Raw genomic sequence first — 17,317 nt, forward strand, 5'->3', positions numbered from 1 at the left:
TAGCATAGGGAATTCAGCTTCATTCTCTGTGATGACCTAGAGGATTGGGGAGGCCCAAGAGGGAGGGGTATGTGTATACATATAGCTGATTCATTTCATTGTACACCAGAAAACAGTACAATATTGTAAATCAATTATACTTCAATTTTTAAAAGATCTTGAAAGCATACAAAACTATTTGGATAGAGTTCAGTCTCAGGTATATTCAGCTTTATACCTATTGAGTCCTAAATATAATCTTCAATTATTTTTGTAAGCAAGAAGGGGCCTAGAAAGACCAAAGGTGCTGATGGCAGACAGAAGTCATAATGAGGCCATGTGTGTGCTCCTTCAAGGTTCCTATAAAACCCTGAGCCAACTTGACTGGCCTCACACCCAGCCCTTGTTCCCCAGTAGCACCTGAATCTTTCCTATTTGGGGACTTGAAGGTCAATAGTAATTCGCTGTCCTCTGACGCTCCAGTGTTGGCTGAGGTTGGCAGGAAGAGTCAACAGGTAGAGGACGAGAGGGCCTCCTATTTAAAGCTTGACTGAAGGATGAAGCTCAGCTTGGGCCCACACCCTTGTGACCCTTGACCTGGATGAGATCCCCCTCACAGGACTCTCCCTGCAGCCCAGGGAGGCCAGGGGGCCCTTGCAGAGGCCCTGCAAGGACAGCTCTGAACACTCAGCAGGAGCCCGGGGGCTGCAGTGCACAAGCCTGGATCCTTCTCCCAGCCAGTGAGGGGAGTGAGGGCATCCTGACCTGCAGACAGCCGGAGCCTGTCCCCCCTCCACTGACTTATCAGGAGACCGGGGACAGGAGGTTGCCCCTTCTTTCTCCTTATCCAGCCAGCTGTCCCTGATGGGTCCCCTATGTCATCCCTGTGTCTGTACCCAGGTGCCCTGATAGGAAGTTCATGGCCATGGCCTGTACCCCCTGGAGCAATGTCAAGTGTGTGGACCAAGAGTCAGGTGCCCTGGCCCATGAGGAGGCCCCGGATCCATGAGCCGGAGACTGTCCATCACTCCCGCTCCCTCCTCCAGCAGGTCACACACACACACACACACACACACACACACACACACTTTTACAAATGAGCATTATACATAGTGCAAACAAACAAAAATCAGATATCAGGATCAAACGTTAAGGAACTATCCTCAGGTTTTAAAAGACATTGATATTTTGTGTATTAACTATAGGTTTTGTTTTGTGAAGCCCAAGAATACTGAATGGGTAGCCTATCCCTTCTCCAGGGGAACCTCCCAACCCAGGAATTGAAGTGGACTCTCCTGCATTGCAGGGGAGTCTTTACCAGCTGAGCTGCCCAGGAAGCCCTATATACGGCTGTGTGCAGACGTCATCCTTGTGCTTCAGGAGCGGGTGCGCATCTCCGCCCACAAGACCTACCTCTCCACGTCCTCCTCCAAGTTCTACGACTTGAGTGAGGGGGAGCTGGGGGGACCTTTGGGGTCAGGGGGCCCCTGCTCAGAGGACCACCAGGGTCACCCTGATCAACACCCCCACCATCACCACCACCACCACCACCACGGCCGGGACTTCTGGCTTCCGGGACTGTTGGGCTCCGGGCATCCACCAGCGACGGGATCTTACAGGGCAATGGGACAGGGTACCTGCCTGGGCAGGGTCGAGTGCTGTCTTCCTGGAGCTGAGCTTTTCTGAGCATCCAGGAAGAGACGACAGAAGACCCACTGACTTACAAATCCCAGCTGATGGTGGTGGTGAAAATGCACAACTCCATCCAGCCAGGACCCTTCCGGGCTGTTCTCAAGTACCTGTACACAGGGGAGCTGGATGAGAATGAGCGAGACCTCATGCCCACCGCCCACATCGCTGAGCTGCTTGAGGTCTTTGATCTGCGCATGATGGTGGCCAACATCCTCAACAATGAGGCCTTCATGAACCAGGAGATCACCAACGCCTTCCATGTCCACCGGACCAACCGGGTTAAGGAGTGCTTGGCCAAAGGCACCTTCTCAGGTATGAAACAGGCTTAGGAGCTGGTGTCCCAAAGGCAGGGGAGTTCCCTCCAGCAGCCTTCTGCAGAATCTGGGTTGGTCTGAGTAGCATTCTGAGTCATCTCAGCCACCGATGTCCTGGAGATACCGTGGCTCTGCTCCTGAAACCTAGAGCCCAGAGCCTGAGATTGTGGTCATGTGGTGCTCACAGACTGTGGCTTCAGGAGGAAGCAGTTATCTGGGAGCAGTGTCGACCCGTGGGTTGGTTGTCCCATATTCTTTCACCCCATCTTCAGGTGATGCGTCTTCTCTCACCCAACAGATGTGACCTTCATCCTGGATGATGGCACCATCAGCGCCCACAAGCCCCTGTTGATTTCTAGCTGTGACTGGATGGCTGCCATGTTTGGGGGGCCATTTGTGGAGAGTTCCACCAGGGAGGTAAGGCCAGGACGGAAACGGCTGGGAGGGAGAGAGGTTTACTCCCTTTCCATCCGAGGCGTCTGTCACTTCACGGTACTTCCTTCAGCCTTGACTCTGTCCAAGCCACCAAGTGATGGGCCGAAGAGAAGTTTATGAGATGGCTCCTATAGCCAAGGACTTTGCAATATACCAAGATGGGGAATTATGGTCACATCCTAGTTCTGTATTTTAGAAAAACTTTTTTCTTAAAGCAGTAAGAACAGATTTTTATTCAGAAACTATTGCAATAGGGGAAAGAGACCTCAGTATAGAACTGGTTTTAATTCTTAATTGAGCACAATCAAGTGGGGTTTATAGTCAAGAGATAGAAAAATCACTAAGAGTAACCATCAGGAGTCAGTGCAAGTTCTAGCCAAATCAAGACTGGAGTTCAAGTCTGATCTCCTTTCTACCCTTCTCTGAACTGTGACACTGACTGTCCATCCCGCAGCCTTGTGGTTCACAGTGTCCTCCTTTGTGAATCTGCTTAAAGTTCCAAGGGTCCACACCAAGTTTCTCCAGCTGATCTGAGGTTTCCCTTGAGTATGGGGATGAGGTCTTTTATTTCTGCTGAGTACTTTTCTCAGCTCTGGTCCCTTAGTCAGTGCTCAGCAAACACTTGAATGAAAGGCTGAACAAAGAATGGTAGAGCATAGCATCTTCTAACCCAGAGAAGGGATTTCCTAAGATTTCTCGGTCAGGAAGATCCTTTGGAGGAGGGAAGGGCACCCCTTTCCAGTATTCTTACCTGGAGAATCCCATGGACAGAGGAGCCTGGCGGGCTACAGTCCATAGGGTCTCACAGAGTTGGACATGACTTAAGCGACTCAGCACACACTGGAAAGGGAGTCCTTCTGGGAGGTGAAGAGGAGAGTTTGAGATTTGAGTTGTCTCTGCTCCCTGAAGCATGAGTGGGTTGAGATGTGCAAAGTGTGAGATGGGAAACTCTCCAGAGCCACAGAAGCAGCTGTAAAGTTCCAGCCAATTCCCAGTGCAGCCTGGAGAGGCTGGCAGCTGATGAGAAAGCAGTTTCTGTGTTGGTCCCACTCTGGAGAGATCCCAGAGGCCCAGAGCTGTAGCTTCGAGCAGCCCAGAGAGACCAGCTGGTGTTCGCTCTGCTGTCCATCTACATCCCACTTGGCACTGCTCCCCGAAGGATAGAGTGGGGCTGGGTGCAGGTGACTGGAAGGACTCCTTCATGCTTCCTCCAGACCAGAAGGATGCTAATGTGAGTCCAGGTCCTTTTAAAAGCTGTTGGAGCCCTGCTCACAGGTCCTCAGTAGATGGGTTCATTGCAGGCTGTTGGTGTGGGAGATTAGCCTTTGGGGAAGGAGGGATTCTGAGCAGGTCCAGGGACCGCAGGGGGGTGATGGCCTGTCTATGGGAGACCAAGTGTCCAGGCCAGAGCCTTCTGAGTTCTTCAGAACTGCTGCTCTTTCCCGAAAGCTGGACCTTGCTGCAGCCTGCTCCATTCCTTCCCACCCGCAGGTGGTGTTTCCTTACACAAGCAAGAGCTGCATGCGGGCCATGCTGGAGTAGCTGTACACTGGCATGTTCACCTCCAGCCCGACCTGGATGACGTGAAACTCATCATCCTGGCCAACCGCCTCTGCCTGCCACACTTGGTCGCCCTCACAGGTAGCTAAGCCCAGGGGAGGGTCCTCCAGGGAGGAGGAGGAGTCAGGGGACCCCCTGGGAGACGTGATTTCTTCTCTCACCTGTCTCCTCCCAGGGGACAGGCCGCCAGCACCAAGGGGATACGTTTACATAGCGTGAGATATGTCGGTGCATATTGGGGTTGCGGTGAGGACGTGGATGTCAAGAAATGTGTGAGAGGGATGCTTGGTGGGGTCACCTTATAGGTCTCTCTAGAGGTTATTGCGGTGCAGCAAGTGGGCACCAGTAGATGCCAAGGCTCGAGGTTCTCAGCTTGGCCACACTCAGGCAAGCTTAAGAAGTCAGAAAGAACAGAACACCGTTCCTCATTCCTGCCCTAGCATCTCCTCCTTCCTCTTCTTTCCCCTTTCTCATTTCCTTCTTCTCTTCCACCTTCACTTTCTCTTTCTTCTTCTAGAAACACAGTAAACATTGACTTAATTGTTGGTCACTCCTAATTCTTTGATTCCTGGAAGATCCTGCAAACTAGAGCTCAGGTTTCAGGATGGACCAACCCCAGAGGCTTGGGTGGAGCAGGGACTGGGGCAGGAGGGAGACCAAGGAGCAGCGCTTGGGGTCCCGGGGCAGGAGGAGAGATGGTGTAGGGCAGCTGAGAAGTCGTCTGGAGCCCGTGGTGCCCGCCGACAGGTGGCGCTCCTGAGCTGGAGTCAGCAGGTGCGTTCCATTGATGTTGGTGTTGGTACCTCTACTGGCACTGATGTCCAGGTTAATGTCCTTGGGTGGGTTGGTGGCAGAGAGCAAAGCCTCAGATACTGAGTTGAGGTTCAGGGAAGGACCTGGTGTTAGAGCTGCTGTGGCCCTCGGCAGATGATCAAGATTGGGACTTGGCTATGAGGGAAGCAGTGATCCTATGATGAGAAATGAGTTGAAAGGTGGCGCTTGGTCCCTGGAAGAGGTGGAAGTGATTGACCAGAATCAAATGTTAAGAGCTGAGCCTGCATAGGCAGGCCAGGGGACACTGAGGGCTTTAGGGCAGGGAGTAAGAGGCTTCTAAAGATTTCAACTGCAGAATTCCCTGGTGGTCTGGTGGTTAAGGCTGTGCTTCAACTGCAGAATTCGCTGGTTGTCTGGTGGTTAAGGCTGTGCTTCCACTGCAGGGGCCACGGGTTCGATCCCTGGTCAGGGAACGAAGATCGCCGAGCAGTGCGACCAGTAAATAAATAAATAATAAATAAGATCACAGCTGCAACAATTTGAAAAAGTGGTGCAGCATTCCCAAAACACAGAAAACAGTCCAAACTCTTAGACTAGATAACTTTTGAAAGACTTGCTACAAAGAAATGGCCCAAATGAAAAAAAAATGTATTCAGGCGTTTCTTTAAGTTTGTTTCATCATAGCAAGCACTCAGAAACAAGTCAAACAGGCACACTGGTTAAGCACAAGTGGATGGATTTTGCAAGGTAGCCATTAAAAATGTTACCTCTCACAGCTGCGTGGAAAGGCTTATAGAAAATAACATTGAATGGCCTTTCCTGTGAAATGCTTCATAATCACTAAAAAACACATTTAAAAAATATGTTTCTATGTACCTTGTCAAGGAACAGTAGAAAATGCCAAGTGTTGTATAATAGGTGACATGTTTTGTGATATAAGCTTACTATGAAGTTGTTAATTTAACCTTAATTTTAACAATGTTAAATGTTGCACAAAAACATGTAATATGTGTTCACCTGAATAAATTATTACAAACCAAAGTGGCCCTTGCTGGCCACACCAGAGCCCCCAGTCTGTCACCTCAACCATAGGCCCTCCCCACCCCAAAAGTAACCATTCTGCCTGTTGCTCTAAGATTTTATGATCTCTCTTCCTTACTCTTCTCCATAGTTTTATCATCCAAGTGTTCATCCTGAAACACTATAGCGTGATTTTATTTTTTATATATCTTTTAAGGTTTTTGTAATCTGTAAGTACCTTGTCTGTTAAAAACAAAATCAAAACTTTCCCTCACGATATGTTGGAAAAACCCTCTGATCTAGGGAACCTAGATTTTTCTACTGATGGCCTTTCTGTTCAGTTCAGTTCAGTTCAGTCGCTCAGTCGTGTCCGACTCTTTGCGACCCCATGAATCTCAGCACGCCAGGCCTCTCTGTCCATCACCACCTTCAGGAGTTCACTCAGACTCACATCCATTGAGTCCATGATGCCATCCAGCCATCTCATCCTCGGTTGTCCCCTTCTCCTCCTGCCCCCAATCCCTCCCACCATCAGAGTCTTTTCCAGTGAGTCAACTCTTCGCATGAGGTGGCCAAAGTACTGGAGCTTCAGCTTCAGCATCATTCCTTCTAAAGAAATCCCAGGGTTGATCTCCTTCAGAATGGACTGGTTGGATCTCCTTGCAGTCCAAGGGACTCTCAAGAGTCTTTTCCAACACCACAGTTCAAAATATCAATTCTTTGGTGCTCAGCCTTCTTCACAGTCCAACTCTCACATCCATACATGACCACAAGAAAAACCATACCTTGACTAGACGGACCTTAGTCGGCAAAGTAATGTCTCTGCTTTTGAATATACTATCTAGATTGGTCATAACTTTTCTTTCCTTCCTATCAACTGGCCTTCAGGTCTAGAGGCTAGATTAGATCCAGTCTTCTTTTGGTGAGACTACATTTTGTAGGTTGTTACTGCTTTTCATCAGGAAGCATAGATCATTTGCTTTTCTCTTTTTGTGGTCCTAGCAGCCATTGAGTTTTATTGCCTGGATCCATTCATTTATTAAGTGTTGTGAAATGGTAATATTCCAGTTCAGTCTTTTTTTTTTTTTTTTAATCTGTTGGTATCCTTTCAAAAGGAGAGAAACTTTCCCTAATCTATGGTTTGTTTTCCCAGTAGAACAGTTCATGTAGGAAAGGCAGGTGAAAATGTGGTATTTTAATTTACCAGTTGTTTTTCCTTTCTCTTATATTTAGGTACTTATTTGGCTGCAGTGGAGTCTTAGTGGTGGCATGAAGGATCTTTAGTTGCAGCATGTGGGATCTAGCTCCCTTACCAGGGGTTGAACCTGGGTCCCCTACATTGGAAGTGTAGAGTTTTAGCCACTGGACCACCAGGGAAGTCCCAGTTTACCAGTTTTCAAGATACACATTTGTTTCCTATCATCCTTTGAGAGTGACCAGTTGATTTTTTGTTATTAATATTACATGTGATTATGAATTTTTGGACTTGAACATACTCTATTGGTTTTTAGTTCAGTTCAGTTGCGCAGTCGTGTTCGACTCTTTGCGACCCCATGGACTGCAGCATGCCAGGCATCCCTGTCCATCACCAACTCCTGGAGCCTACTCAGACTCATGTCCATGCCATCAGTGATGCCATCCAGCCATCTCATCCTCTGTCATCCCCTTCTCCTCCTGCCTTCAATCTTTCCCAGCATCAGGATCTTTTCAAATGAGTTGGTTCTTCACATCAAGTGGCCAAAGTATTGGAGTCTCAGGTTCAGCATCCGTCCTTTCAATGAATATTCAGGACTTATTTCCTTTAAGATTGACTGGTTTGATCTCCTTGCAGTCCAAGGGACTCTCAAGAGTCTTCTCCAACACCACACTTCAAAAGCATCAATTCTTTAGCACTCAGCCTTCTTTATAGTCCAACTCTCACATCCATACATGACTACTGGAAAAACCATAGCTTTGACTAGATGGACCTTTGTTGGTAAAATAATGTCTTTGCTTTTTAATATGCTGTCTAGGTTGGTCATAGCTTTTCTTCCAAGGAGTAAGCATCTTTTAATTTCACGGCATCAGTCACCATCTGTAGTGATTTAGGAGCCCCCCAAAATAAAGTGTCTCAGTATTTCCATTGTTTCCCCATCTGTTTGCCATGAAGTGATGGGACCAGATGCCACGATCTTAGTTTTCTGAATGTTGAGTTCTAAGCCAACTTTTTTACTCTCCTCTTTCACTTTCATCAAGAGGTTCTCTAGTTCCTCTTTGCTTTCTGCCATAAGGGTGGTGCCATCTGCATATCTGAGGTTATTGATGTTTCTCCCAGCAATCTTGATTCCAGCTGTTGGTTTTAAATAATTGCAATTAGCTTTATGGAAACTCAGATACTCTACTGTTCCTTTAACCTGTAGAAGTCTCTTCAGGTTGGCTGCGGAGTCTCTAGAGGAGCTTTCTGATGCTCTGGAATGACAAGATGTGCCCGGTTCATCATGTATACTTCCTGCCCCATACCTGGAATCAGCCATTTCTCTGAGAAGTCTTGGCTTCCTGTAGTTGGAAATGGGATTTCAAGGCCACAATATTTGCATTAGCAATGCTTTTGCTGTTGGGTGGCTGTTGTTTCTAGGTCTTTTTCCATGGACTCAGCTGAGACATATTACTTTTAAAGATAAAATACTTCATCAGTTTATACTGATACACTTAAAATTCAGAACTAAAAGTGTTTACTTCTTCCCTAGAAAGGTCTTGAACCCAGGTGTCCTGCATTGCGGGCAGATTCTTTACTGTCTGAGCCACCCAAAACAGGCAAGCAAAATCTCCCCTACCAGCCCTCAGGGTGCCCAAAATTCTAAAGATTAGTTTATGAAGTTAAAATATGCCAGATATGCCTGGGAGGTCAGCTCTCTAAGCCCGCTTGTCAGCATCTTAGTGCAGGCTGCTCTGGTCCAGCATGGAGGACGAGGGGTCAGATCTGAGGAGGGCAGACCTCATAGGACTGTGGGTTTCTGGGGCTGCTGGGGGCAGGTCACGGGTGAGGTGGGACAAACCCATGTCATTCCATCATGGTTTTGTGTGGCCTTGCCTCTCGAGGTGGGTTCTCTGTGACTCAGGGCCTTTGCCCACCTGCGCCAAAGCTCTGGCTCTGAAGGCAAAAGGAGACATCTGTGTGCAGACCTTGGCCCAGGGGTCCGAGCACAGACATGCTCCTGTCCGTTCCCAGTTCTACTGTGTGTACCAGTTGGCTGACCGGTGTCTTCACCACATCTGCACCAACTACAACAATGTGTGTCGCAAGTTCCCCCGAGACATGAAGGCCATGTCCCCAGGTGAGCATCCCCAGCGGCATTTGTCGCCTCCCTCTCCTTGGGTCCAAGCCTCTGACCTGACCCCAGGGCGCCCAGAGGCTGCCAAAGACCCCTGTGGTTGGGGAGTAGCCTGCAAACATGCACCCAGCCCAGCGGAGGGGGTCCTGGAAAAAGCGCGGATGTGGAGGGCGGCCCCCCCTCCCCGGCCCGCCAGAGACCTTGGGCAATTCATTCTGCCCCTCTGAGCTTCTGCTTTTCACAGGTACAGACTAGAAGTGGTATTTTTATAGATGTTTGTGGACCAAACTCCACAATAAGAAATACATTTTTGTTTGGTTATTAATTTTTACAATGTTGGTTGGTTTCTGCCAAACAACAATGCAAATCAGCCATAATTATACATATATCCCCTCCCCCTTGATCCTCCCTCCCATCCCCACATCCCACCCCTCTAGATTATCAAGAATTACATTTTATCTTGTGACCTAGTACACATATTGAAAAGTTTATCAGTTGTTTTTAATACTGTTCATGACTCATGACATTAAGTTCATAACCTAGGAATGGGCACAAGTTACAGCTTGGACAACACAGATCTGGGTATCCTCTGGGGTCCCTGCTGCTTGGTCTCTGCTTAATTGGTGTCTCAGGTCCTGGGGCCTGACAGGAGTCCAGGGGTCCAGGACTCATGGGATCCAGGGAGAGGTGTGGCTGGCCCCCCGACTTGGTCCTCACTGGGCGCCGTCTGCGTTGCTGTGACCCTCCTCCCACCAGTGCCCTACCAGTTCTCCCACTCCTGCTCTCTCCTCGTCACCCTTCTAGCATTTTCTTTCTAAAGCACAGCTCCAACTGCCTCACTTCCCTGGTCCCAAACTTCCGCGGAGCCCCCACACCTTCTAGAATAAGTCCAAACCCCTCAGCCTAGCCTTCCCTCCCATCTGACCTCCTGCACACCCCCATCCCCCGCACCTCTCCTCTCAGAACCTCAGCTCTGCCAGCTGCATCTGCTGTCACCCCAGCCAGGCCGAGCATCTTCTTGCCCACAGTTCTCACCATTTCTCCCTCATCCCTTGTCGCAGCCTGCTTTATTCTCTGAGCCTTGATAGGATCTTCCCTCTGCCTGGAAGAAAAACGCAAGTGGAAATGCCTTTCCCCAGTGGGGACCGTCGGCTCCACTCCCTGGGCAGCTGACTCTCTCTGGGGGCTCAGTGAAGGCAGGGCTTCCGCTTCTGGTCCCCAGGGGTTGGCATGTGGGCCCAGGAGGACCAGAGGCATGTTCCATGGCAGCGGGGCAGGGGTGGGAGTCCCTCTGCCCCTCCTCCTGCGTCTTCCTCACACAGCCCTACTGCCGTTCTGCCCCAGAAAACCAGCAGTGTTTTGAGAAACACCGGTGGCCACCCGTCTGGTACCTGAAGGAGGAAGACCACTACCAGCGGGCCCGGAAGGAGCGCGAGAAGGAGGACTATTTGCACCTGAAGCGGCAGCCCAAGCGGCGCTGGCTGGTCTGGAATAGTCCGTCCTCGGCGTGCTCTTCGGCCGCCTCCTCGGCGTCCCCATCCTCTTCCTCGGCTGTGGTCTGAGATGCTGCCACCCTCTTCTGACCCTGCTGCTGTTGTCCCCACTTGTCTTTGCCCCTTTGCTCCTCCGCATCGCCCCCTCCACCTCCCAGGGACAGAGGACTCGCATAACCAGGACCCTTTGGGTGGAGCTGCTCTCAGCAGCCAACATAGCTCAGCACAGAGAGGAGGGAGCCTGGCCTCATGGACCAGAGCAGTGGCCCTGTGCAGAGGTCCTGATTCCAGAGGCGGGCATCGGGGAGAGAGCTGAGGACTGTGGTATCTTGTCTGTGGGTCGGAGAACCCTAGCATCAAAGGGGAAACTCTCCTGCTGGGAAGCTGTGTGTCCTGGTCTGTGCAGGCAGCCCCCTGCCTGGGAGCAGCAGTGGGCAGGCAGGGTCCTACTTCTGTTGGCCCCATGTCTCCATCTATGGACTTGAAGGGTTACAGAGGATTTGTGGGCCTTTCCACGTGGAGCCTGCTCAAATCCTCACTGGAAAAGTCAGGGTAGAAATTAAGCCTTCAGAGCCCAACTCCAGGCCTCCACCCCTGTGGTGCAGCTGCCAGAAGCCGCAAGTGGAAGGCTTGCCCTCTGCCGACATTGCCTCCGGGGCTGTGGGCAACCAGGCCTGAGAAGGTGGCAGAGGATTTTCAGAGCTGCAGCCCTGGAAGCAGTGCTTCTTGGTGCAATGAGAAACTTCTCCTTCCCCCCATCCTTTACCGCTCAGGTTTGGAGATGGAAACCCAAGGAAACCCTGGAACAGGGGGAGAGAAAGTAGAGGGTGATGGGACCAGAGTACAGCAATCCCATGCTCCTTTGGGCTCCTCCCCCGCTGCTGGCAGCACAGCTTCTTATGGAGAGAGGGTAAATTTTGCAAAAAAATGCAGACAGTAATGAACAAAATCACCACCAACAAAAACATTGTGGCCTCTATCCCCTCAAAGGAAGAAAAGCAGAAAAAGACCCTGGATGGCTCTCATTTTTATAAAGGCAAGCAGGGGTCCCCATGTGGATGAGGCAATGGTCGAGGTGGTAGAAATGACTCCGATGCTTTTCAGGAAAGCAGTGTCACCGACTGTGACCGAGGACGTCCTGGCCCCACTGACTGACTCTGGAGGGCACGGTGCGTGCCTTCAGCATGCTGGGGATGAGGTTGCAGGGGTGGGGAGGGTGGGCTCGGGAATCACCATGGTGATGGACCCGTCACGAGAATCAGACTGTTCTCAACTTCAGCAGGTAACTCCATAGGATATGACCGTGTTGAAGGGGTGGGATGTGGTAGCGGTCAAAGGTCAGGGAAAAGGGCACTGACATGGAGAATAGGCGTCCTTGTAAAGAAGGATCGTAATGAAGCACGTGACCTCACTCAGTGCTGGTTGGTGATAACAGGGAAGAATGGGGGAATTGAACAAGAGCAAAACCAAGGTCAGTCCAGAGAAGAGGGAGGAGACTGGAGGATGGTGGAGGATTAAGACAGTATCTTGCAGCCCCGTGGGGGAAAGCTGGGCCACAACTGACCCTCTCCTCCTTTTCTAATTCTGATTTGTATCTCACTCCACACACCCTTGTTAGATTCAGAACACAGGGTCCCTGTGATGAAGGTGGAGCCAGAGAGACTGAGCTCCTGTCCTCAGCACTCAGGACTCATGTCATCTAAGAAAGATGCTTAGGGAGAGGAACTGGGTTTTGGTCCCAGGGCCCAGTGTGGGGATCTCCACCCCCAATAATCTGGCATAAAGCAAACCCCGCAAAAATGGAACCTTTGCATCCATTTTGTGGTGCCAAGACCTAGAGATCTGAGGTCAAGGCCTTGTCAAGAGAAGGAGCAGGAGGTGGCAGGTCAAGTGCATCTTGAGTGGCTGTGACCCATGGTGTCCGAGCCCTAGACTTCAAGGCCATGGCTGCCTCCCCTCCAAGTCCTCCAGATGGCAGGCTTGGAAATCAGACAGGTGCTGCCCTCTACTGGCTGGTCAGCTCACTTCTGCTGAGCTCAGGCTGAGGTTGAGGTGAAGGGGAGCCTCCGAGGTGGGGTGTGCTGCTCTGCACCAGCACCTTCACTCTGGGAAGGGTGTAGGAGGGGCCATGGGGGCCTCCCAAGAATTCTAGGGGGATGGGAGAGCCAGGATCTGAAATCCAATGGCAGAGGAATTAGGTCTCCATGAGGTTGCAGGCCTGAGTCATCTGGCCCACTGATGAGGATGCAGAAAGGCCAGCAGGGACAGAAAGGGAAGGTGGCTCAGAAGTGGCAGGAGGCTCACATTTGAGAGGCCACAGAAGAATCCCAGCAAGCAGGGTCTCACCACCCCTTCCCAATAGCTCTGTCAGAGCCAGTCCATACCTCCAGGGAGCCCAGCAAGCCCAGGTGGGACTTAGATACCACCTGGGGAGGCTATGGGGGACCTGGGCCAGCACAGTCAGGGAAGGGCAGGGAGGAGAGGGATGGAGGAGGGGCTGAATTCCAGTCCCCAGGAACCTGGTGCCCAGAAATCTTGAGTCAGAGCAGGAGACACATTCATGAGGGCAAGCTTGAGCCTGAGGCATAAAAGCGAGAAGGAAGGAGTGGGTCACACAGCAAGAACACACACTCCTGCACCCGTGTCACTCAGAACTACTCTAGGGGAGAATGGAAGGATAGGGGAGAAACACACACACATGCCTCTTTTTATATAAAATTGCATATTTAATTTGGTCATGAATTCATAAACACATGAGTATTTTGTACCTAATGGCCTTTCTTGTACTCTTTGATATTTCCAACAAACTCTTCTAAGGTGAGAACTTCCAATGGAGAGAAGAGTGAAAAGATAAACAGCCACTAGTGAAACAATTAAGTGCCTATCGTGGGTCAGGTGCTCACTGGATTGGATATAAAACAGGGCAACTTCATGCTCTCATCAAGCATACCTTAAATAAACATGATGAGCATCGACAAGGCTAATACTTTAGGTGGGCACTAAGGAAGTCCTCTGAGAAAGGGATAAGTGACCTGACACTTGACTGACAAGATTTCATCTCTATCTTCCTCTGAAGATGGAGGCAGTGTGTCCTCCACGAAAGGAACAGCAAAAGCAAGAAACACGTGACTTAGGGGAACAGAGGGGCAGTAGGACAGGACCTCTGAAAGGGAAGAGGAAAGGGCTGTTGCACCAAGGCCACTGAGGTAGGACCCCTACCAAACTCCACTGGAGCACCATACCCTGAAGGTCCCTAAGTACTCAGCCAATTCTAGTTTGGGTCCAGCCATGGCAGTCTTGGGCACACAAAGTTTTGAGATGGAAAAGATGAACTGAGGAGTACTACTTTCATAACATCCTCCTGCCATGACTGGAATACTGCAGAGGCAGGTGTGGTGGAAGGAGGGCTGAAGTGCCTACAAAGTGTTTTTTAAAGTAAGAGGAAGTGATCTGCCCTCCCTGGACAGAGGGTGCTGCGGTGCATCTTCCACACTAAGAGTAGTCAGGCAAGGAAACCTCCCACTAAGAACTGGGAAGGGCAAATGGAGGAGGAGCCAGAGAAGGGGAGGAGACACCAGGAGAGGCCCCCTTGCATGTCTTTATTCTGAAAACAAGATCACAATACAGACTGGGCAAGATGGCAGAGCAGAAAGACCCTGAGCTTGGGTCCTCACACGGGCAGCCCAAATTGCAACTATTTGCAGAACAAGCACTGATAAAAAAAGACAGGACCCCACCAGCATAGGTCTTCTACAACTACAGACAGAAAGCAGGACCACACTGAGATGGCTGGAGTGGGCAGACTCACAATATCATCGAGTACGATACTCCTGGGTGGACCACCCACAGGGTAGAGAATCATATTGCAGGGCTTTTCCACAGGAGAGTTCTGACCCCCCAGTTGGGCTTTCCAGCCCAGGGATCCCACATCAGCAAGATGAACCCCCAGAGCATTTGGCTTTGAAGGCAAGCAGGGTCCTAATTTCGCGTGTCCCACAAGACTGGAGCAAAGAGAGACTTCAGTCTTAAAGAGCACACACGTGCACTGGGAGCTAGGGCAAAAGTGGTCACTTGATGGAAACCTGGGCTAGAGCTGCCTGCTGGTCTTAAAGAGTGTCCCAGAGAGGCAGTGGGTGGGTGCGGCTCAGGCTGTGGGTATAGACACTGGTAACAGCTATACTTTTCACACTGTCCATGGGATTCTCATGGCAAGAATACTGGAGTGGGTTGCCATTTCCTTTTCCCGTGGACCATGTTTGGTCAGAACTCTTCACCATGACCCACCCATCTTGGGTGGCACTGCACAGCATAGCTCACAGCTTCATTGAGTTATGCAAGCCCCTTTGCCACGACAAGACTGTGATCCATAACGGGGATTGACAGAGGGGCCTGGCAGGCTAGTCTATGGGGTCACAAAGAGTTGGACACAACTTAGCGACTGAACAGTAACAGCCATACTTGAAAGCTTCTTCTACTGGTGGACACGGGTGCTGACAGGCACTGCTGTGGGATCTGCCCTCTAGTTCATTAGCCCCAGTAGCTAATGAGGTGGGTGGGGTTCATCAGCCCCACCCAACAGCCTGTAGGCACCAGTGCTGGGATGTTGTTATTGTTGTTCAGTCGCCAAGTCATGTCTAACGCTTGGCAGCATGCAAACGGACTGCAGCATGCCAGGCTTCCCTGTCCTTCACTATCTCCCAGAATTTGTTCAAACTCATGTCCATTGAGTCAGTGATGCCATCCAACCATTTCACTCTTTGTTCCCCACTTCTCCTTCTGCACTCACTCTTTCCTAGCACCAGGGTCTTTTCCAATAACTCAGCTCTTTGCATCAGGTGGCCAAAGTATTGGAGCTTCAGCTTCAGCATCAGTCCTTCCAATGAATATTCAGGATTGATTTACTTTAGGATTGACTGGTTTGATCTTGCTGTCCAAGGAACTCTCAAGAGTCTTCTCCAGCACCACAGTTCAAAAGCATCAATTCTCAGCCTTTTTGGTCTAACTCTCACATCTGTTAATGACTACTGGAAAAATTATAGCTTTGACTATACAGACCTTTGTTGGAAAGTAATGTCTCTGCTTTTTAACACACTGTCCAGGTTTGTCACAGCTTTTCTTCCAAAAAGCAAGTGTCTTTTAATTTCATGATTGCAGTCACTGTCCACAGTGCTGGGATGCTTCAGCCCAAACAAGTAACAGCCCCACCCATCATTTGAGAGCTGAGTAAAGACGTCCTGAGCCCACAGCCACCTCTAGGCATGCCTCTAGACATGGCACTGCCCACCAGTGGGCCAAGACCCAGCTTCTCCCGCCAGTGGGCAGGTAAGGGCCCTGCCCTCCAGGAAACCTTCACTAGCCTCTGGACAGCCTCACCCACCAAGGGGCAGAATGCAAGAAAACCACAGTCCTGCAGACTGTGGACGCAACCTGTACACAGCAGGTGACACCCTGTCCTAGGACCAACTAGGCCCCAACCCTGCCTATTAGCAGGCCAATACAAGCTTCAGGACATGCCAGATTCGATCCCCAACTGTGTCAGGAACTACCCCACTACCCCCACCTTGCACCAGTGATCTGACACCAACTCGGGATACCTGGGCCCTGTGGCCAGACTCCAGGGCATGGCTCTGCCTGCCAGTCATCTGGCACTAACCCCAGAACCTGGCTTCACCCACCAGTGGGTGGGCCACAGCCCTGGAGTTTTCTGGACCCTGGCCATGCCCACCAGTGAGCCAGCCCTAGCTCCAGGTCCCATGGGGTTCTGCAGCCAGCTTCCTTGTGACCAGGTACCACTAATGAAGAGCTGGCAGCCTCCACACAAGGTAGGCCCTAGCAACCAGGCCTATGACACCGCCTACATAGTCCACCCCCAACAACAGAGGGAACACCCCCTAGAGCAGGGGTCCCCAACCTCCAGGATCTAATGCCTGATGATCTGAGGTGGAGCTGATGTAATAATAGCCAAAATAAAGTGCATAGAATTGCCAATAAGATATTGAATAGAAGTAGTAAAACAGGGCATCCTGGTCTTAGTCTCGATTTTACAGGAAAAGCTTTTTGTCTCACTACTGGATAAACTCTTTGAAAGAGCCCTTTGATTTTTTTTTTTTTTTAATGATGATTACCTTGTCTTTCTAAAACCCAGGAACAATATTAAGCAAAATGAAGAGGCCAAGACTCAGAAACATGGCTCAGTATTTTAAGAAGTATGAAGATATATTTGGTCCCTCAGAGGATTTACAGAACAAAGAATTTGGACCACAGCTTAGTTTGCCACTTCAAGCAGAGCCGTATTGGAGAAGCCTAGAAGTTTCAAAAGCAGATAAGTTTTCTTGGAATATCTTACCAAAACTTTGAGATTGGCTTCGAGAAGTCTTCTAATAAGTAGGAATGACTTGTCAATATTACAAAACTGATTTCCTAGCTTCCCTTCTATTCTAGTGTGAAAACCAATAGTCCAGTCAAGATTGTAAAGTAATGGAAAAGTATGTTTAGTCACTGGAAAATTCTTTCAGGGGCAATATAAGCATATGTATCATACAAAGCAACCAATTGTCTTTTTCTTTCTTGGGAAAGGTAATAATATGAACAGACTTGTTCACAAAGGAAAAATCGATCAACGTTTTAAAGAGACAGCTGATATTAATCCCCTGTGGCAGAGTGGAGATGCACATAAGGAGGGAAAGCCCAAGAACTTTTGCTTTGGTTAAAGGGACAAGTGGAAAAGAATTGTTTGTGC

General features: G+C 49.9%; 1 pseudogene; it reads left to right on the forward strand.

Annotated features, from left to right (window-relative positions):
• LOC128066999 (rho-related BTB domain-containing protein 2-like) overlaps positions 1-10,647 on the forward strand; it is a 32,572-nt pseudogene extending 21,925 nt beyond the window's left edge.
• The last annotated feature ends 6,670 nt before the right edge of the window (positions 10,648-17,317 follow it).

The sequence above is a fragment of the Budorcas taxicolor genome, chromosome 21 (genome assembly GCF_023091745.1).
Source record: "Budorcas taxicolor isolate Tak-1 chromosome 21, Takin1.1, whole genome shotgun sequence".
Classification (NCBI taxonomy): Eukaryota; Metazoa; Chordata; class Mammalia; order Artiodactyla; family Bovidae; genus Budorcas; species Budorcas taxicolor.